The sequence below is a fragment of the Martes martes genome (genome assembly GCF_963455335.1).
Source record: "Martes martes genome assembly, chromosome: 2".
In the NCBI taxonomy this organism is placed as follows: Eukaryota; Metazoa; Chordata; class Mammalia; order Carnivora; family Mustelidae; genus Martes; species Martes martes.
In genome coordinates this window covers 192,187,191-192,209,584 of record NC_137889.1, presented here as the reverse complement: position 1 = coordinate 192,209,584, position 22,394 = coordinate 192,187,191, and positions in this window count along the sequence as shown.

Genomic DNA, 22,394 nt, shown 5'->3' with positions numbered 1-22,394 from the left:
ATCTGCCTTCATCTCAGGTAATGATCCCAGGGTCCTGGGATCGAGTCTCATGTCCAGCTTCCTGCTCAGTGGGGAGCCTGCTTCTCCCTCTCTTCCCTGCTCCTGCTCACTCTCTCTGTCTCTCTCTCTGTCTCTCTCTCTCTCAAATGAATAACTATTATGCATGTTTTGAAGAACAAAGAAATTAGAAACTAAATGCAAAGTGTTTATTTGTTTCTTGAACAAATAAAACAAAAGTTAGTATTTATTTGGAAATCATAAAAATGTCAGCTCCTTTATAGTTGTTGAAGTCTTTAAAAGTATTACTTGTAGGGGCGCCTGGGTGGCTCAGTTGTTGGGCAGCTGCCTTCCACTCAGGTCATGATCCCAGAGTCCTAGGATCAAACCCTTCATTGGGCTCCCAGCTCAGCAGGAAGCCTGTTTCTCCCTCTTCCGCTCCCACTGCTTTTGTTCCCTCTCTCTCTGTGTCTCTCTCTGTCAAATAAATAAATAAAATCTTTAAAAAAAAAGAAAAAAAGTATTAGTTGTAGAACATTATAAAACAAAGAATGTGCATTGTTAATGGATGTCTTACACTTCTGAAACTACATGTATTTACAGCTCTCAATTTTTAATTATGATGGTAGTCATAGCATAAAGAATTGAAATATACAAACATTCCTTACATTGAATGCTTTATTATCATGGTTCTAGCCACTTCCTTTTTTTTTTTTTTTCCAGAGTTCCCTGCCTGGTTTACCCAGAATTGCTGTATCAGGGTTACCTCCTTGTCTTTGGGCTTTTACATCAAGTTTTGGGAATGACGTAAATTCTCTTCATCAGTGATATTTCTAAAAAGTTTTTTGTTTTGTGTTCTAATGCTGCTTCTACAGAATGACCACAATCTTTTTATGACACTATCTTCTCTCTGCTGCTCAACTTTTGACGTTTCGTGGTCTTTCTCTGACTTGTGTTATGGTTGCTGAATGGCTCTTCTGTCTCTGAATTTTTGGATGGTGGTGAGGTTTGGCAATCCGTGTCATTGTGAGTCAAAACAGAGAAAGATCAGCTTCACGGAACTCAAGAACTACAAGAAATGTCCAGATAAGCCCCCAGATGGCTGAATTAGCTCTTGGTTGTTATACCTGTTATGTAGACTTCAAAAGCACTCCAACTTAACCAACAGCCCTCATTGAACTTAATATTATTAATTTTACACATTCAGAGTTCTTTCACTCGATGTTTTCTCAAAGATTTTCAAAAATTCTTCTTTAGAATGTTGGTGGCATTTCCTAGGAAAAGATACGATGTATGCATTATAAATATAATTCTAGTTATATTAAAACTAAGTAGTATGTTGCTACTTAAGCATGTAGTCTTAATATTTTATTCTATTACTGTAAATGTAGTAAATAATGCAACTAAAGGCAATTCCTCTGGGCTTATCACACAATGACCATTCCAGACAAGTTTTGCTCTAGTTTTTATTTGGCTTTGTTTTTCTTTCTCACTCATAATTGTGTATCACTACTAGATCAGCAAAGAAAAAGTGAATACTGTTTATTCTTCAGAATATGGGAAGTGCCTTAGGAGTGTCCTGTGTACTCTGGGCCCTATAATTGCAATGAAGAAAATTGGTTTAGTTAGATTCATTGTAACACTTTGAATCAAGCTAATTGCTGTTTTCAATGTAGGCTCCACAATGCTAATAAGACAAGCAAAACAAGTATTTGTTCATTCAACATGTGTTCACTGACCAGTGATGATTTTGGAACCAAAGAAAGGATCAGGGACAAGGAGAGGATTTAATAGAGTAGATTTTTTTTTTAAAGATTTTATTTATTTATTTGACAGACAGAGATCACAAGTAGGCAGAGAGGCAGGCAGGCAGAGAGAGAGGAAGGGAAGCAGGCTCCCTGCTGAGCAGAGAGCCCGATGTGGGGCTTGATCCCAGGACCCTGGGATCATGACCTGAGCCGAAGGCAGAGACTTTAACCCACTGAGCCACCCAGGCACCCCTAGAGTAGATTTTTGATAGATAATGAGACTTTCAAGAAAATCCAAATTTGGAAGGATCACTATAGCAAAGGTCCTGTGTAAACCAGTAGGAGATATAGAACATGTAGATATCTAAAGAAATTTGAATAGTGCAAAGGTTAGGAGCACTGATCCCCACACAGTTGAGAGCCCCCTTGTGATTTTGACATCCCCAAAAGTGTAACTACTCATAGCCTACTTTTGACTAGAACACTTACTGAAACATAAACAATCTATTAACTCAAATTCTGTATGTTATATGCATTATATACTATGTTATTACAATTAGGTAAGCTAGAGAAAGACAGTTTTATTAAGAAAATCATAAGGAAAATATATTTAGAGTATTATATCATATTTACCCAAAAACTACAATAACTGGACCCACATAGTTCAAACCCATGTATTTCCTTAGTGTTTTTTGTATGTCAAGAGGCCTTCTAAACATTTTACATATTTTCAATTCATTGACTCCTCACAATAATCTTCTGATAGAAAATATCATTATTCTCTCTCTCTTTTTAAATTAAAAAAACTGAGGGCTTCAGAGATAAAGTAACTTGCCCACGATTATCAAACTAACTCTTGCCCAATCTAAGATTTGTATCCAGTTTGGTTACAGAGTCTTCCTTAATGAATAAGATGCAAATAAAATTCTTTTCTACTTCATACAGAGAGAAATGAATCCTGGCAGGGGTACAACTAAGAGTCTTTCAAGTAATTTGTATTATCAGATCTTATCTCATGAGAGTAACTGAGAGTGCAGAAAAGTGGTCACTAGAACAATTACTTAAATATCTTCAGAACAAATTGCTTTCTGATGGGAATGGAAGCCAGGATACACAATAGTGAGAAACTTAATAGTTTGTCTCTCTACTTCCATATTTGCACGACTCTTGAAATGATCCACTGATAACACCCTGAAGAATGTTGACAGTCACTTAAACCAATAAATATGTGAGAGATTTATTTGCACCGTTAAAAGTACAACATAGTGAAGGAAACAATAGATTTTTGAGATAAAAAGATTCAACTTTTAAGTTCTACAATCTACTATTTCTGATTCTCTTATATAAAACAGTGAGTCTGATACTTGAATTGGGATGTGGGGTGGGTAGGAAGCCAACTGATTAGCTTTCTCTCCCAATACTTAAAGCAACTAAGAGGTGGTAACTAGGTAAGATGCCAAATGTCCTATGTATTGCTTAACGTATCTTAGGTCTAAGATCTTCTAAGGTCTTAGAAGAAAGTATGCAGCAAAAGGGCAGTCAGGTGCCAGGAAAGTTCGAAGGCCATGATTATTCAGGACCCTTTCTTCACATATCAGCAAGAAGAGAAACTTCTCCTTTGGAGAGGAGGGAGTGAGAGCCAGATAGGTGAGAAAACACTTTTTTCCACATTACTGGTAAGAATGTTCAAGCTCCTATTTTACTGACTGAGGCAAGAATATGAGTAAAGGGAAAATAAGGATTCTCTTTAGATTTTGTTTTTTCTCTTAAGATTTTCTTTAAGGATTCTCTTTCTGATTTTTGTCTTTCTATCCCACTGGACTTTACTTCTAAGCTGGAGGTTGCTTTTCTTCAGGAAGGAGATGGTGGTTGTAGTTTCCTCATTTTCAACAATTCTTCCAATATGTCCGTTACTACTCCTTTGTATCTTCTTTTGGAAGAAGTGATGGATGGTTCATCTTTTGTTGAGGAAGACTCTGAAATGCACCAACATCAAACCAGTACTTCACTCGAGGACCACACTGCACCTTAGGCCAAAAATGTACTCTATTTTCCTTTACATATCCAGCGCAACTTACCAAAGTTTTACGATTGGCTGCACTAAGGATTAAATGGAAAGACTTTAAGAGAGTGTCCCTATGGTCAGACACTGAACTCCTGGCTTCTTTTGGCAAGGGTGAGGGAAAAACATCAGGTGTTCTTTGAAGCACCTGTGCCACATTGCCCCTTCCTCCTCACACTCACAATGCTACAATCTCTGAATGCATCAAGCTGATCGGGACCGACCCAATTCTGCCTTTCTTAGTTATGTTGATCGCCACGAGACGCTGGGGTTTCCTAGGTCATTTCTCATCCCACACACTTGAATCTTCAGATTCGACGTGACGTGACACTCAATGTCAGGAATAAGAATGCTAACTAAGAAACTCCTTTCCATCTTCTTTCTTTCTTATTTATTTGTTTAATTATTTGAGAGAGAGTGAGCAGGGGGGAGGAAGGGAGAAGAAGAGAGGGAGAGAAACTCAAGCAGACTCCCTCCTAAGCAGGGAGTCCAACATGAGGCTTGGCCTCACCACCCTGATCTGAGTGGAAGTCAAGAGTCTGAAGCTTAAGGACCTGAGCCTCCAAGGTGCCTCTCCTCCCTATTTTCTAAAACACTTCCAATTTGCCCTCTGGAATACATAGTCAGCAAACACTTCTCCATTCTTAACCTCTTTAAGGTTTCCTTAGTTTTCTTCCTTTAAGTTGAATCTGATACTTTTCTATTTCTCTTGCAGCTCTTTCAAGAGATGTTTGTTTTCTTTCCCCAGCCTTTGAAACCTCTAGGCATGAACTTGGAGCATGATGCCCCCTTGCCTTCCCATGCTGCTTTTCAATTAATCTCCGTTCCTTCACTATAAAAGCATTGATTCTGAATATCGTGCCATCAGACTCTAGTACCCCCACCTCTCTTTGCTGCAGGCATCTCAACCTTTGGAGCACTCTCCCTCATTCCTTGAAGTTTTTAGCATTGGAATCACTGTCATGTGACCCAATTTTATTGATTTTCAATATTTGTATGGCCAATCTGTCCGTAGCCTGTCCTCTCCATTTGGTGTTCTACTCGGATTTTGTCCCCTGTCCTTTCTCATCTGCTCACAAGAAATGGAATAAAATTGTCTCACATACTCCAATGTGTGCTTTATAAAGTTGAATACTGTCTTGCTTACAACCGGATCATGAATGCCCAGGTGGAACCAGCGAAAAGGAGCCATTCAACGCTCATTTACTGAATGAATAAGCAGTTAAGACACATCAGCAAATATTTAGTGAATAAGTCAATGCTATCAGTCTCACCAGGATGCCAATCAATCTGAACGAGGATTCCCGAGTCTACTTCCTATACACTTAAACTGAATTGGGAGAAATCTCTGAGTAAGAATTTGGGATGACACGACGTTACACCGTATTGAAGTGGAGGAGGTAAGAAGTGAATCCCTTCACATACGGCCTTCTCAGAAAGGGTCCGGGTGGGTCTTCCCGAAAGTGTAAAATTGAACAAACACGTAACTAGATAATTGTGCGGACACGGTGCTTTCTGGAAGCTTGCTTCTTTTAGTATCCACCTCACTTCTGTTTGTGAGCCTTTTCTTCCTAAAACATGACACAACCATGGATTTCTGATAACACACACCCTCAATTAAAGCAGGCACCCATTAAATTAAATGCATTCATTCACATCCCCCTGCCCTCCCTTTTTGCTAATTCTTATGAATTTTCCAGTTTTCAGTAAAAGCTGGAATTATAGCACTGTACCACAAAAAAGACAAAGGCTCTATGTTTTCACTTTAAAACTCACATATCCAGTGGAAGGATTTTTGTTGTCATTGTTATTTTTGGCCCTAAATTTATTTCAGGTGGAGATTCATTTCTGGCAGGTTTCTGACCTGACCTGAAGCTGCTTTGATCCTTGATGCTTATGAAATGTGGTATCTAAGCAATACCTCCACAGCGTGGGCCTGCCTCCCCACCACCCTACTCCTGCCTTTCCAGAAATTTGATTATTCCAGCACTTGAGGGACTAGTGTTTCTTTAATGACTGGAATTTTTTTTTTGCTATATGTTATTCTTTAGCAGGTTGTTTCATTTTTCTTGTTTCCTTTCTCCTTTCAGACAAGTTTAGACAAGTTTAAAAAAAAAAAAATTAAGCTGCTTTGGGTGTTAGCTCCTTTCCTAATCCAATGTTGTCCCAGGCTACCACTATTTGAAGATTCAGAGAGCTGTTATTTTTTTTTTTTTCCCCTTCCCTTTGCTTTTAAGACAAGACATTTTATCTTCCAACATCAGGTTTTGATTCTGTCTTGTAGGGTCCCTTATAGACAGTGATACAAAGTCAATTTCTTCTTTGTCTGGAGGCAAGCATTTGTCATCGTACCTCACCCAAGGTTGGGTACTGTCACCTAGAATGAAATGTTTGATGCGTCCAATGCCTCCATCTCCTTGAACTTCACCCATATATGGTTTTCCTGTCTAGAACCTGGCAATGGGTCTCATTTTCTTTGAGAATTCCCTTGTAATTGAGTTTCACAATACTGCATGACATGGACACCTTTAACTTCATAGATAATAACCTGCAATACCTACTCTCTCGTGGTCATATTGAAACTCTCGTGCTCATGCTTGAATTAGCCTATGCGCTCCTCAACAGACTCCTTACCCTCTTATCTTCAGACCGAACTAGGTGTTAATGAAATATAGCTATCCTAATCTTTAGGCAGTGGTTCCAAAATATTTCTTACTGACTGCCTACCTGTAATTTTAGAGGAAGACTCCCATTTCTTTTTTGTATCTGATTCCCCCCCTCCCAGAAATTGCTTTTGTTTTGTTTCAGACGTGTGTTTTCCTTCTCTTAGATATAGCTTAGCTCTCGTTCTTCTCCCTGACCCAGAAATAACTAAAATATTTTCCCACTCTCTGGTCCCATTTGGAAGAGCAGTGGGTCAGGTTCTGTCTCCATTTATCTTTCAGGCCAGCCAGGCCTCCCTGCCCTTCAGCATCGTCAGCACAGAATCCTCTGTTATCTTTTACCTTTTCCATTCTCATTTTCTGACTATATCCATTTCTTTGTGAAGTGATCCTTGATTTTTTTACACAAACCTAGTTCCTAGAACAGAGTGTTATAAACACAAGCTCATTAATTTCTTAGCATCTGGATTCATAAAAATTTCACTGAGTATTCACTCAATCTAAACCACATAATTAGTACTTCACATAATGAGGTCCTGGTCCTCTTTACCTGTTTATACATGAAATCAAGCACAGTTTTGGAGTTAAGCTACAATTTAGGTGATTAAATTTGATAACCTTTATTAAAATGTATAATAAATCCAAGATACATTGAAATGGATATCTGTTGTTGTATCATATATACACACATGCTTCTTTAAATGCTAAGATTACTATAGACAAGATTTACTGAGCCCAATATTCATGAAAGACCAACATTGGTTTAGTTGATTTGGTTTACTCAGTCTTGAGGTTGCTAATTTCATTCAACCCATTCACTAGAAGAAAAATACTGGTCATATAATGTATATATATATTTTTATTATTAAAACCAACTTTATCCATCACAAGAAACCTAGACTGGGAAAGGCATTTTGTGAAAAGCTATTAACAATGGGTGTTAATAAATTTTTAAATGCTGCTCAAATATTTTCACTATGAATGACTACTTCAACCTTTGCCTGTTGTGGAAAAATATATTACATTTGTACATATTAAGTAGAAATGCACAGAAATAATGCTGAATATGTATACAATATAATTCTATCATTTTTATACATAAGAGACAAAGCTGATAGCCAGAAGAACACGTTGAAATGTGTACAACACTGTAAGGTTCATGGTCACTTAATGATTATCATTTTATAGCCACCTACTTCTGTACCAAATAGTGCACTTTGGAAAAAAAAAAGAACTCTGTCAAGTATATTTCTCTCTCTATTTTTTCCCCATTTTGCAGGTAAGATTCCCAATAGGTCAAATTGTACTCTTAGTAAGAAGCTGAGCTTGAATTTGAACCCAGCTCTCTGATTACACAGCAAATTCTCTGTGAAGTTATTTTTGATTCATTGGAGAAGCTGACATATTCAGTGCCTTGAAGTCTAAGGTTTATTGAATATCAAAGACATATTCCCTTATTAAATTACCTAAATTTTGCCTTTAACCACTGTGTATATGTGTGTGTGTCTATCAACTGTGCATGAATGGATCTTTGAATAATTGAAGGTTTTTCTTACCCATAATTTTGAACATTTCTCTGAATAAGTATAATCATCTTCCATGGACATTCCCCCTATAAATCCATTTCAACTTTAGTAAATATCACATTTATTCCACCTACTTTCATTTATTTTAAATTTTAACATGCCATCCTTTTATTTTTCTCATTTGAGTCATAGTTTATTTTCGAAATATTCTTAACTTTTTTTCTGTGTGTGATACAAGTTCTTCTATCACATTCTTATGTTCAAATTTTTGTATTCCTTATCCTAAGATTTTCTAATTTCATGAGAAAAACTGACCAAATTAAATATTTTTACTCTCCCTATCCCAATATCTCTAAGGAAAAACTTTATTACCTTGTTTTTCCAGGTAGGAGGATGTTGCTCCAGGGAGTGATCCCACCTTAAATATAGTGAATGATCTCTTATGTAATTTTTTCTTCAGAAAAGAGAACCAGTAAAAGGTTCTACATATGAATTATTCAAAGACAACAATCACAATCTACTAAAGGAGATATGAAATATAATTTTTAACTTTTAAAACACTCAAATCATTAACGTTTGCTCTCTCCAAATGACAAAGACTCATCAAGTAGTGGTTGGGTCTCTGGGTAGACATGATGTTCTTATAGTTATCACTTATTTCAAAGACTGTAGTTTTGGTGAAAATCATTTAGACAGCAAGATTTTTTTTTTCCCAATTAAGTCTGTCCTCTATAATATAAAGATGATCTGCAAGAACTGTTGTGAGAGTGGTTGATAAACATTTAAAAGTTAACTTTAATTTGATTTTCTGAGACTAAGAGAATTTTTATTTATTAAACAGCTATAGATGAAGCGATGCCCTTAGGACAGATTTGTGAGAGATTTGCCATATAGCTTTAAGATCACCCAGGAGCTGGGACACAGAGGTTCCTATAAGGATAAGAGCAGAATATCATTATAGAAGCCACAGTAACATCACTGAATACATGAGTTGTCTGGCTTGCCTTTTAGGGACCACTACTATGTGTTAGGTTCCAGGCTCTCAAGTGTTTTATTTTTTAGGAGATGCTCTCCTGAATCACGTTTGTGCCAAGTTTGCATAATGTCTTATGTTCTTTATCAGTACAACAGAATGAAATATTTAGTAAGAAGTTATCACTGTGGCCAATATAAAAGATTAAACAGACTTGTCAGTCTCTTTTGTCAAGAAGAAAACCTATTCAGAGAGAATAAAAAGAATAGAATTAGACTTCCAGGTTTGGATTCACACCAAAATATTTGTTTTCTAGATTATGAGGTTTTGTCTGTTATTCTTAAGCAATAACTCTTATTATTAAGCAATAAACTCAATGAATTTTTACAACAACAAAATATTTTATTCTTTTTAAAAGTGTAAAGTTACGTTACAAAACTTACCAATGATCATTTGAAATTAGGACTTGGTGATGAACTAGTGATTTTAGAAAATGTATTTTACAATCTTAGAACTTAAAATATAACATTTAAATATTAAAGGAAAAGGCTATGGAATCAATAAGATAAAAATAAAACACTTGAAAATCTGTTGAATTTATAGGTCTGTGAAAATCACATTAACAGATGTTAAACATTTCAACAAAGAAAAGCTGAAGTTAGAGATCTAGGCTATATATATAATCGGCATACAATGTACACACAGGGCAATGACAGATCGCATCAGAAAGCCCTTGGTCATCGGGACAATGACTTGTCATGACACCCGGAGTTGTTTGTACCTCTCAAACCTGAAATAAACAAATAAAATCTCCTATTCTATACAGGCAAACTGTCTAATTCTTTGAGGCTGTTCCCACAGTCAGCATGCGGGGGTCATCCTATTGTACTACACACTGGCTTCCTCTGAGACAAGGTAGTAGGTAGGTAGGTAGGTAGGTAGCCTGAATTACATTAGCTGAATTATAGTAGTTATAACTTCACTGCATCTCACCCAGCACCAGCTAGACTCTGGCCTTCCTTTAAAGCAGCACCTCAAGGTGCAAGTGCTTTTGCCAAAACCATCAAACAATTGATCATCTCGTTCTACTTTTCTTTCAAGCCCAACCCTGCTCCATTCCTTTCGTTTTCCAGGTTAAGGGTTATTTGGTTCCAAATTATTTTAAGTCTTATTGGCTCTCATTTTCTTCTGTGAGAATTGAGCAAAACCTTTGTATGTGTCTCCAGATGTTTTGTATGAATTATCCTCATCCAGAAAATACATCTCATGGCAAATAACTCAAAGTGGATCCTAGTTGACTCATGAATCTTGCATTTTGCCTTACTCAATGTGAGAATGCCAGAGAGGTAATTGCTTGAAAATAAACGTGGTGCACATTGGATAAAGTCTTGAAGAGAGTTAAATAAAAAGAAAGTTGTACTGAAAAGTTACCTCAGAAGTTGCTTGAAGGAATTAGAGTGCTGGGCTTAGAGAATAGATAAATGACATATTTTTAGGGAGGAGGTATCGTCAGATGTCTGCAAAGATGTTCCCTCTCCTTTTTTTGTTATGGATGGACCAAGGACAAATGGTGTAAAGACTTCTTAATATTTAGACCTGCCCCTCAAAATAACATAGTCACATGTTAGGCTGACCGACTGATACCGGTATTATTGGTTTTATTCAAGCAGTATTTAGATGACAATATGCAGCAGAAGGAAGCACTGCATTGGGGGAAATATCTTTGATTCTGGTTCAGAAGCGCCTATCCTGTAAGTTCCTTACAGACAAGGTCATATCTGTTCTATGTTTGGAACTATTTCTAGCCTTAGACTATAAATAAAACTTTGGAGGTAGATCGTAAACTATCTATTACCTTTTGTTTGCCCTCAGTGACTATTGCAGTGTTCTGAGTATATTAGAGAGTCAATAAATATTTTATGGACTAATTGGCACATGAAATTTTGAAGCACATGTTCTTAAAAATGCAGCCAATAGGACTTCACAGCATACTCAACCTTGTCTCAGCAGATGTTTGGACTTGAAGTGATATGATCTGTCTAATTTGGCACCTTGGCATAGAAAGGCATTTTCTACTCCAGGTGGCAATGCCTTGAAATAATAACAAATGACTGTTTCTCGGCAATGAAGAGGCGAACTTCCTGCTGCACAGTGATTCCCTAAGTTCTCCCTGACAATTAAAAAAAAAAAAAGGCAATCAATGAAGATTAACCCTAATTGTTGAGCTTATCATTTCCATTCCTTGTGCCTCCTGATAGTGTATCATTAGTTAAGAACCTGTGGAAGGAAATCTATTTCAGTAAAAACATTGTCAAACAAGTATATGACACAAAAATATATATGAATATATCTTACAGTACTTGTGAATAATAGCAGAATCTCATTTCAAAGTAGATAAAAGAAAAATAGATCCAATATCAGATTCAAGTACTCTAATAATATTTTATGATTATATACATTACTATGTACCACAAGTGTTTGATTTTTTTACTGGAAAATAAATACATTGGTTTTCTATCATATTTCAGTCTGTAAAATGTCAGTTTTCACAAAAGTATATACATTTAAAGATATAAAACATTCCTACTCTAACAGGTTTTTTTTGTTCCATGTAGTCAACTTACAGAATTCCCACCTACAAGTCAGTGATACCAATCACTTTATGCTTTTTTTATATGGAGGCATCACTCAGAAGGATAGAAAAAGGTTCACCCAACTATGGAGCTACCTGGCAGCATGAGGAGGAGAGAAAAAGGATTCACTGAGAAGGTAGTGGTCAGAACACAAACTCTGCAGACAGACTGCGTTTACATATCAAGTGCTACCACTGATTAACGTGCATGATTTGGGGCAAATTATATAACAATTCTGTAGTTTCATTTCCTCATCAGCAGATAACGATGGTGAATTGGTGATAACGTCTACATTCTAATGTTTATTAATAAATTCATATGTCTAAATTGCTTAGAATGGGGAGTTAGTGAAAAAAATTTAGATTATCCTTTCAACTTATATATTTCAACTTATATACACAATTTACATTTACATACTTATTGATAAATTAATAGTTGCTTCAACCAAAAGTTAGTCACGAGACATATGGAAGATTTCTGTCATCTGAGTTGTAGATGCAGTCACCACATTCTTCCCTATAATACATTTAATAGTTCCTAAATGATTTTAAAAAATATCTATAGCTATTATTTGTGCAATGTATTCTTTTACATTGTGAATAATAATAATGATAATAATAATAATAATAATAATAATAGAATCTATCAAATTCAGCAGAGAAAATATAAATGTACTAAGTGTGGTTCATTGCCAACATGGGGTATTAAGCTAAATTTTTTTGCACATTCTAAAGGATAAAGAGTTCTCTAGAAAATAACTTTTAAAACAGCATAAATGGAAACAGGATGCATAGCTACAAAAACAGACAGCAAATATTCTGCTTTTGATTTGTGCAACTAATGGTGAATCAATGAAGGTGAAAATAAAAAGAGAGTTTATAACCTGAGGGAATAATTGTTCTCTGCATTTGTTTGAAAAGGTACTTGACGCTAAAGTCCATCAGGCCACTCCACCACCCTCTGATGAAATTGATATAGTTCTGTATTGGGGAAGTTAGAAGTGTACCTTATAAAAACATTTGTTTCTAAGTATAGAGAATACATACTGGGGATAAGGGTGAAATAAATTTAACAAATATTGATTGATCCTGTCTTACGCACCTGGCCTCCCAATAGATGCTGTATGTTATGGAAAATATCACTTGAATAGCACATTCTCTGATCTTGAAACATTGACATCAAAGATAAACACAATAAAAGTAGCAAGTGAAATATGCTATTGCAAGTTTTTCAAAATATGTATTCTTGGTCATGTAAAAGAAACAGGAAAATAATTTTACCTGGGGGTCGGAGGAACGCATAGAATATTTCACTGAGGATGTAGAACTTGAAATAGATGTTATAAAATAGGTAGAACTTAGTAAATGAATGTGCTGAAGAGTAACATTCCATATAGAGAAATGTGTGCTTAATAATAAAAGGACAAGAAAGTTGGGCTTGTGATTGTGTGTCTCTATAAAGTCTGTAAAAATAAGATACACATAGAAAAGAGGAGTAGGAAAGAAACCATATTTTTAAAAACGTTGAAGTCAAAATTATGACTCTTAATGAGAAATAAGTGTTCTATTTTTTTCTAGACGTGGGAACCACTTAAGATTTTGAATGAGAGTGGTATGAAAATATGTATGTCTGGGGACGTTGGTTATTGCAGTGGCTGTATGAAGACATAATATTTTATTATCAATCCAGTCTATACATTTTCTTACATTCAGAATGATTACTTCTTAATCCATAAAATTGTATTTGGAATTATTTTACTTAATATCTAAACGTATGCAGTTTTACTAACTTTTTAAATTTTGTTTCTTGCTACCAACCAACCAACTGCACTTATACACACACACACACACGCATACACACACACCTACATGAACTTATAATGCAGTATTGATATTTCCTCCATCAAATGTGGGCCTATGCTCCATCTCCTTGAATCTGAGGAATCTTTGTAACTTCTTTGATCAATAGTATGTGCAAGAAGAATGCCGAGGCTGGAAGACATTGCAGCTCCTACCTCGCCTCATAGTTTTGGGGTGTGTTTTTGTGTGCATAAAATTTGTTATTGAGAGAGTACATCATAGGAATGCCCACATCTTCTTACGAAGTGAGCTATTATCACTAGGGAGCTACGTTCTTTATCTTTGTAATGTTTTGTGACATTTATTTTTTTCTGAAGTTAGTGTAATTATTCCAGCCTTCTTTCTATTATAATTTACTCACTATTTTTCCCACTCTTTCACTACACTCCTGTTCATTTGCATTTTCATTTTGTTTCTTATAAGCAGTATCAAGCTAGATTTCATATTTCACCCAGTGTGACATTTTCTTTGGAGTATATATGTCATTTCTACTTATCATAACTACCAATATATTTGGATTAATTTTTAAGAACTTATTTGGTTATGTTTATCTTACTCTTTTCCCCCTTAAAGTCTATTTATTTATTTTATGGACTAGACCTATTTTAGAGTCATCAAGAGACTTCTAAAACTAAGACTGAACAAACAGTAAGATGTGAGAAGGATAAATTCCAGCCTTTGTTTTTTGTAACTTTAATATACAAGGTTTAGAAGATGTTGTTTGGACACTATTTCCTTTGGACCTTAATTTTTCTTCTAGAAAATTCACAGTAGCAGGGACTTTTTATTTAAATTTGAGGAAATTATATATTCAGTTTATGATCAATTTTTATTATAATTGTGTTTAAATTCCAGTTACAAAATAAATAAAAATAATAATAAAAATAAAATAAAATTCTGTTACAACTCTGAGACAAATGATACCAATCTAAAAATAATTAACATACAACATTCAGTCTTAAAACAATGATAATAACTAATTGTCCCTAGTGTATAGTTTTTAAGTATAATTTTTTACTAAAGATGAGTAAGTTTACATATACTATTTTCCCCCTCTCCTTCTTTTTTTTGGTCAATAGCAAAGTGTTTGTGTTCTTACACTGATTTTTTTTTTTTTTTTTTTTGAAATCACATGGTAGGTTAATACAGAAACATTTTTACCTGAGTGTGAAAAGAAAGACAAAGCCAACTGGGACATTAAAAGTAACGATTTTGATGTTCCCTGAATTGCTTCCCTTAAACAGTAGACTTAAAAAGAAATCTATATAGAGCTATTGTGAGGTGATAGTCTTCATTGATCTGATTTAATAATGCAAATTTCAAATTTAATGACAAACTTTATGAATCTAAGCTGAGGCTCTCAGTGTTAGAGTGTTATGAAGTTCTATAAAGATTAATAACACTGTAATATCCACTAGATCAAAATATCCAATGGAAAGTAAATTATTTTGGTAATATGATGCCTCCTCCCTCCACTATTGATTCTTCTTCCTCAATAAGGTACTTCCAGATGAAAGACTAAAAATAAGATAAAGAAAACACTGGAAAGACAAAACGTATTGAGATTTTATATAGTGGTAAAACGATACTGTATTATAAAAAGCTTAGTGATTCTGAACTATGAAAGCAACAATAATGTGCACATCTAATAAAAAGAGTTTCCTTTTCTTGAATACTTACTATATACTAGACCTATGCTAGGAATATTGCATAGATTATTCCATTTGATTACAAAGAAACCTACATTAGTATCTCTTTCTGCACTTTTATTCTGTAAAATGCAGAAGGAAAAGTTACCAAAGGATTATTAAATATAAATATTAATATCCATATGTATAATAGATAGTTTTAATGCCAAAATTTGAACCCCTTTTATTCTGTTTCTAAAGTCTGCATTCTTAACATTGGGTTATTCTGCCTCTTCATTATGTAAAATCTCAGTAATTTTTATAGCTGATTATTCCAGTTCAGAATATTTCATGGGCTTTATTTCTCACTGGTACTAACTATTCATTTCATAGCTCATTAGCACCTTAACCTGAAATGTAGAAAGGGAACTAGAATACTATGCAGTAGATGAATTTTAAATTTGTAGAAGATTTGGTATGAATGAACATGAAAATTAATTGACAACCTAAGATCTCTGGGCTTTATCTAATGTTTTATTTGAATTTTTAAGTTACAGGTGTAAGTCAGTTTTCTTTCCTCTTTCTTTCTCTGGTAACCATCGAAAAATAATGAATCGTTGGGGTTAGGTATTTCTCACACTTACCAGTTACCTATCAATTTCTCTCACACACATATGCACCAAATAACAAATATTATTTTCCCTTTAACATGTTATTTTGCAATTTGCTATTTTTTACTCATAACTGTCAAAAAGTAGTACTTTTCTTTAAATTCTTATAATTTTTTGCATTTATAAATGAATAAAGTGGAAGATTGTTTTATTTTTAATAACTAACATACAACTTGTATTTTTAGAACCTTCCTAGAACCTTCTTTCTTCTTTTTATATACCCAGCATTCTGTAGCATGTAATACTTCCAATATCACCGCTCTAGTTTACAAAAATTAATATTGCATTTTTATGTTCATATAAGTAAACACAATAATCACAAACATCACAATAAACACAATAATCACTTCCTTTTACCTTAGAGATTATGAGCTTTAAATTCATGGTTCTCTCAGCACAAGAAGTATCAAAGACTTTATTTTACTTTACTTTCTAGGCATGGGGTAAATTAAGCATGTTCATGTTGTGACTAATACATTATTTTCAGTTACAAATAGGGATAGGCAAACATTTGAACAAAGTAAGAAATTTTGATTATGCTTTGAGAACTATGGCTTCAAATTATTTCTAACTTCAATTTATTTCACTGTTTTTTTTTTTTGTTTTCTTCAAAAAGAGCATGATAATTACAAACACGCAGAGCAAGTTTAAAATTCAATTTTGTATTGTTAGATCTATAATTATGATAATAGCAGTTCTCAAAGTTGGACTGCATCTTAAGACACCCATACTAAGATTCCAACAATAACCAAATTCGATTTCTTTCCTAAAATTACTTGAAATCTACTTTGTCAGGAAAGCAAATATTCTGTATTGAACATGATAATAACAATGCAGGTGTCTTCACAATGTTGTACTTAATTAGGAATAATGCTACGAAGGCAGATCTGAAATAACATGGCATTTTTGCACACTAATTGTTAAATCAAATTTACTACCTCAATACATACACATTTATAGTAGATGGTCATTAAGACTTTTAATAATATTAGTATTCTAAAAAAGAAAAATCCCTGAACAGGTAAAAATTATCAATCTTTACAGGAAATATTAGCTTCAAATTCACTAGGACAGAGGAGATAATGAAAGCTACAAAAGAGAGAGAAACATCTCAGGGAGAAAGTTGCCAAAATAAAAGAGAAAGTTGAGGCTTTGAGAAGTAAAAGAAGAAAAAGTAGAAAAATGAGAAAAGAATGAAGAGAATCATAGTAGCGCAGGGTCTTTAGTAAACCAAAGGGAGAGAAATATTCTCAATATATTGTATTAACAAGGATATCTGTTAAGTATTTTGATGTCTTTCAATAGTTTTACTTTTTTTTTTTTTAAGATTTTATTTATTTATTTGAGAGACAGAGATCACAAGTAGGCAGAGAGGCAGGCATAGAGAGAGAGGGGGAAGCAGGCTCCCCGCTGAGCAGAGAGCCTGATGTGGGGCTCGATCCCAGGACCCTGAGATCATGACCTGAGCCGAAGGCAGAGGCTTTAACCCACTGAGCCACCCAGGTGCCCCTCAATAGTTTTACTTTAAAAGTAAACTGAACAGGTCCACAAATACTGGGGATGTTAATATTATAGGGACTGAGGCAATATTTGATCATTTCTAATTAAGATCTGAGTAATGGATTTTATTAGAATTAATAAATTCTTTTCTCTTTTATCTATCTTTGTGTTTGTTATAACATCTTTAGATGTTTTATCTATCTTTGTGTTTGTTATAACATCTTTAGAAAAAAACTTTATCTTATCATCTTAAGTACATTTTCAAGTAAAAAATTAACATAATTATAATCAGTGGAATGTAAAGTACTTAGCAAGTGCTTCCAAGATTAAAATATTGATAAAGATCATAACTAGTGAGTAGAAAAATTCACTCAGGTGAACCTAACACAATTACCTATGGGCATATAAAATCATAGATTTATAATGGCTTACATTTGCAAAGTTATTTTATATTTCCTAACATTTCAAGTAGAATGCACATGAATCTTTTGTGTATTCATAAACTATTTTTACAAAAACTTAGTAGCTGCCAACTACTATAAAAGTAACTTGAGGAAAAGTATGCAACATGAAATATGATGACATCAATGATCCTATGGAAATAACATTAATATACAGATTTTATTTCCTTTTGGAGATTTTGGTCTACACATATACTATATTTTTGGAGATTAGGTTATTGTAAAATTTTTTATAAATACAGTGACTCTCAAAAGGAAATATTTTTTAATGACCTTAATATATAAAAGAAATCTGAGTTATACAATTTTAATGACTATGTCATTAATTTCTATTACCTGGGTCATGAGGTTAAGTAAGATTATATTTCATGTAAACTAGTATATTCCATAAGCATCGAGTCTGGATAACGTGAAAGATCCTTATTCTACTAGTATGTCTCGATTCAACTTCAACAGGGATTCTTTTTAATATTGGTAATTTTCCTTGTGGAAATAATCCGTTAATGGTCTCTGATAAATCTACCTAGAAGTGGTGAGACACTAAATCTCAAACTTCTTAAAGAGTTTGAAATATGGCCATTAATCATTATCAGCTAACAGATGTATTAAAATGTATCACACTTCAAAAGCTCTTCTGCCAATTTGGACCCAGTCCAGGGTGGGCCCTTTTCACATAATATGAAACAAAACAGACATGCACATAGACTCATTTCAATTTGGTCTGTTTCACTGCAGTGACTTGAAAAATGTATTCAATAAATTGTATTCATAGATTTATGACCACTGGATATTTTCATTTTTGTCTAGAACTGAAATCATACATTTTTGCCAACTCGTTTTGATGCTTTCAATCCTTTATCTAAAGCAATATTTGAGGTATGCATCACACACAAAAAAGAAAGATAACTATGTCCCCCTTCATATACTTTTGTTCAAAATGTCCTGACTGCCATCTGCATTATAGATAGATTCAGCAAATGTGTCTAAAAGGCAAAATGAATAAAGAACTCAGTTTAAAAGAAACAAAAGCGGGGGGTGTGCCTGGGTGGCTCAGATGGTTAAGCCTCTGCTTTCCATTCAGTTCATGATCCCAGGGTCCTGGGATTGAGCCCCACATTGGGCTCGCTGCTTGGCGGGGAACCTGCTTCTCCCTCTCTTTCTGCTGCTCCTCCTGCTTGTACTCTCTCTCTCTCTCTCTGTCAAATAAATACAATCTTTAAAAAAAGAGATAAAAGTACTCAAGATTTGTATTTTTAATGCTTCTTTATTTTATAGTAATATAGTTGATAATACTTCATTCTCTGTGATCTCTAGATCTACCTTTTACTTTTCTCAACTTCTCTGGAAAAGAAAAAAAATATTATTTTCATGCATAAAGAACTCTATAGCATATATCAAAATATTTATGTTTCCCTTTACCCAACATAAACCACAGTTAAAATTTTCCTTGCATTTTCTTTGCACTCCCTCAGACACAGTATTTGAGAGCTATATTCTTATACCATTCATTAAAATCTTTTAGCACCAATATAGTAGGTAGCAATTTAACACCTGGGGAAATTATTTTTTTATTCTTCCAGAGATTTTTCAAAAGGCATATATACATATAAAAGTAATGTATTATCTTCCTCCTATCTTTAATTCAAATGGTAGCACTTTCTACTGTCACATTTACTTAAATATACATTATGGAAATTTTTCCATATGGTTACATAAAGTGCTCTTTGATTGTGTTCTGGTAAAAAGCTCGTAACATAAAATTCACCATCGTAACCATTTATAAGTGTACAGTAATGTAGTTTTAACTATATATGCCTTATTGTGCAACAGATCTCTTGCCAAACTGAAACTCCACACCCATTGAACAACACCTCCTCTTTTCCTTCTCTCCCCAGATCACAACAACCATGATTCTTTCTTTTTCTAAGAGTTAGAAGACTTTACATACCTCAAATAAGTGAAATCATATAGTATTTGTCTTATTGTGATTGGCTCATTTCATTTAACATTACATAGTCAAGATTCATCCATGTTGTATTACGTGACAGGATTTCCTTCTTTTTTTTTATGGTTGACTATGGCATGTATATACCACATTTTCTTTATCCATTTGTTGATCAATAGACGTTTAAGTTGTTTCCTTTCTTGGCTATTGTGAATGATGTTGCAATAAACATGGGAATGCCAATATCCCCTCAAGATCCTGATTTTAGTGCCTTTAAATATGTACTCAGAAGTTGGGTTGGTGGATCTTATGGTAATTTTAATTTTGGGAGGAACCTCCATACTATTTCCATGGTAACTACACCATCCTACATGCCAACTGACAGTACACAGAGGTTCAAATTCCTCCGCATAGTTGGAAACACTTCTATTTTGTGTGTGTGTGTGTGTGTGTGATAGTGGCCAACCTAACAGGTATGAGGTGATATCTCATTGTGGTTTTGATTTGCATTTCCTAGATGTTTAGTCATGTTGAACATCTTTCATATGCTTTTTCGCCATAAAACAAGTTTGTTTTGTTTTGTTTTAAAGATTGTTTATTTATTTATTTGACACAGAGAGAGAGATGATCCCAAGTAGGCAGAGAGGCAGGCAGAGAGAGAGAGGAGGAAGCAGGCTCCTTGCTGAGCAGAGAGCCTGATTCTGGACTCGATCCCAGGACCCTGAGACCATGACCTGATATATATAAATATATATCTTACTTGGAGAAATGTCTAAGTCCTTTAACCTTTTTTTTTTTTTTTAAAGATTATATTTATTTACTTGACAGAGATAGAGATCACAAGTAGGCAGAGAGTCAGGGAGAGAGAGAGGGGGAAGCAGGCTCTCTGCTCAGCAGGGATGCTGAGGCAGATGCGGGGCTCGATCCCAGGACCCTGAAATCATGACCTGAGCCGAAGGCAGCGGCTTAATCTACTGAGCCACCCAGACGACCCCTTTAACCTTTTAAAATGAGATTTTTATTGTTGTTTTGTTTACTTTTTGTTGTTGAGTTTTGGGTTTCTTATATATTCTGAATACTAATCTCTCTGTTGAAGTTTCTTATATATTCAGAACACTAATCTTAGATATGTTTTACAAACATTTTCTCCCGTTCAAAAGCTTGTTCACATTTTGTAAAAAAGATTTTATTTATTTATTTGAGAGAGAGAGAGAGCAAGAGAGCGCACTAGCTGGATGAGGGGCAGATGGAGAAGCAGACTCCCCAGTGAGCAGGAAGCTTAATGTAGGGCTGGATCCTGGGACTCCAAGATCATGACCCAAAGGTGGATGCCCAACCAACTGAGCCACCCAGGCACCCCTGTTCAAGTTTTTTACTATTTCCTTTGCTTCACAGAAGTTTGTTTTGTTTTGTTTTAAAGATTGTTTATTTATTTATTTGACACAGAGAGAGAGATGATCCCAAGTAGGCAGAGAGGCAGGCAGAGAGAGAGAGGAGGAAGCAGGCTCCCTGCTGAGCAGAGAGCCTGATTCTGGACTCGATCCCAGGACCCTGAGACCATGACCTGAGCTGAAGGGAGAGGCTTAATCCTCTGAGCCATCCAGATGCCCACTTCACAGAAGTTTTTAAGATTGACATAGTTCTACTAATGTATTATTGCTTTTGTTGTCTGTGCTTTTGGTGTAATATTCAAGAAATCTTTGCTAAATCTGTTGTCATGGAAGTTCTCTACTAAATTTTTTTCTATGAGTTTTATAGTTGCAAGCTTTATGTTTAGGTCTTTAACCTATCTCACTTACTTTTTGTGTATAGGGTAGCATAGGGTCCAAATTTATTTTGTTGCACGTGCATACCTAGTTTTCCAACACCATTTGTCTAGAGAATATTCTTTACCCATTATTGGCAACCTTGTCAAAGATCATTTGACCATGTAAGTGCAGGTTTATTTCTGTGCTTTCTATTCTGTTGCATTGGTCTATATGTCTGTCTTTAAACAAGTACCATAACGTTTTAGTTACTGTAGACTTGTAATATGTTTTGAAATCAGGATGAGTGATTCCTGAATCTTTTTTTTCTCCCCCTGCAAGATTGTTTTTGCTGTTTGGAATTGTTTAGGTCCAAAGTGAATTTTAAAATTTTACATCTATTCCTGCAAAAAAAAAAAAAAAAAAGCCATTAAGTCTGTAGTCTCAATGCAAAAATGCATTGAGTCTGTAGATTGCTTTGGATAGTATGGTCATTTAAAAAATATTAAGTTATGTAAGCCTGAACACTGGATTTTTTTTCATTTATCAGTGTCTTTTTTAATTTCCTTCATCAATGTTTTGTAGTTTTGCGTGTATAAATCTTTTGTCTTGTGATCTTTTGTGAAATTAACATGTTAAGTAGATCCCTGGAATTTTGGCCTGTGGGTTGTGTTTCAAAGAAAGATCACAGGAGAAAGTGAAATAGAGAAGTTTATTATTCACAGGTCCTGCAGGAGGTAAGGAACATGCCTTGATGGCCTGCATGGAGACGTCAAGACAAGGTACAGGCAAAGAGCAAGCAGCAGGACCTGAGGCACATACCTTTATTAGGTTCTATGATTGGAGTGCTTTGGGGTTCTTGGACTAAGCTGGATTGGTCAATTCAAACCCAAAAGAACAAATCTTAGCAAGCTTCATGGGGGTCTTATCTAAGAGATGTTCAAGGGGAAAGAGCTAAGAAGCAGAGGAGACTGTTATTACAT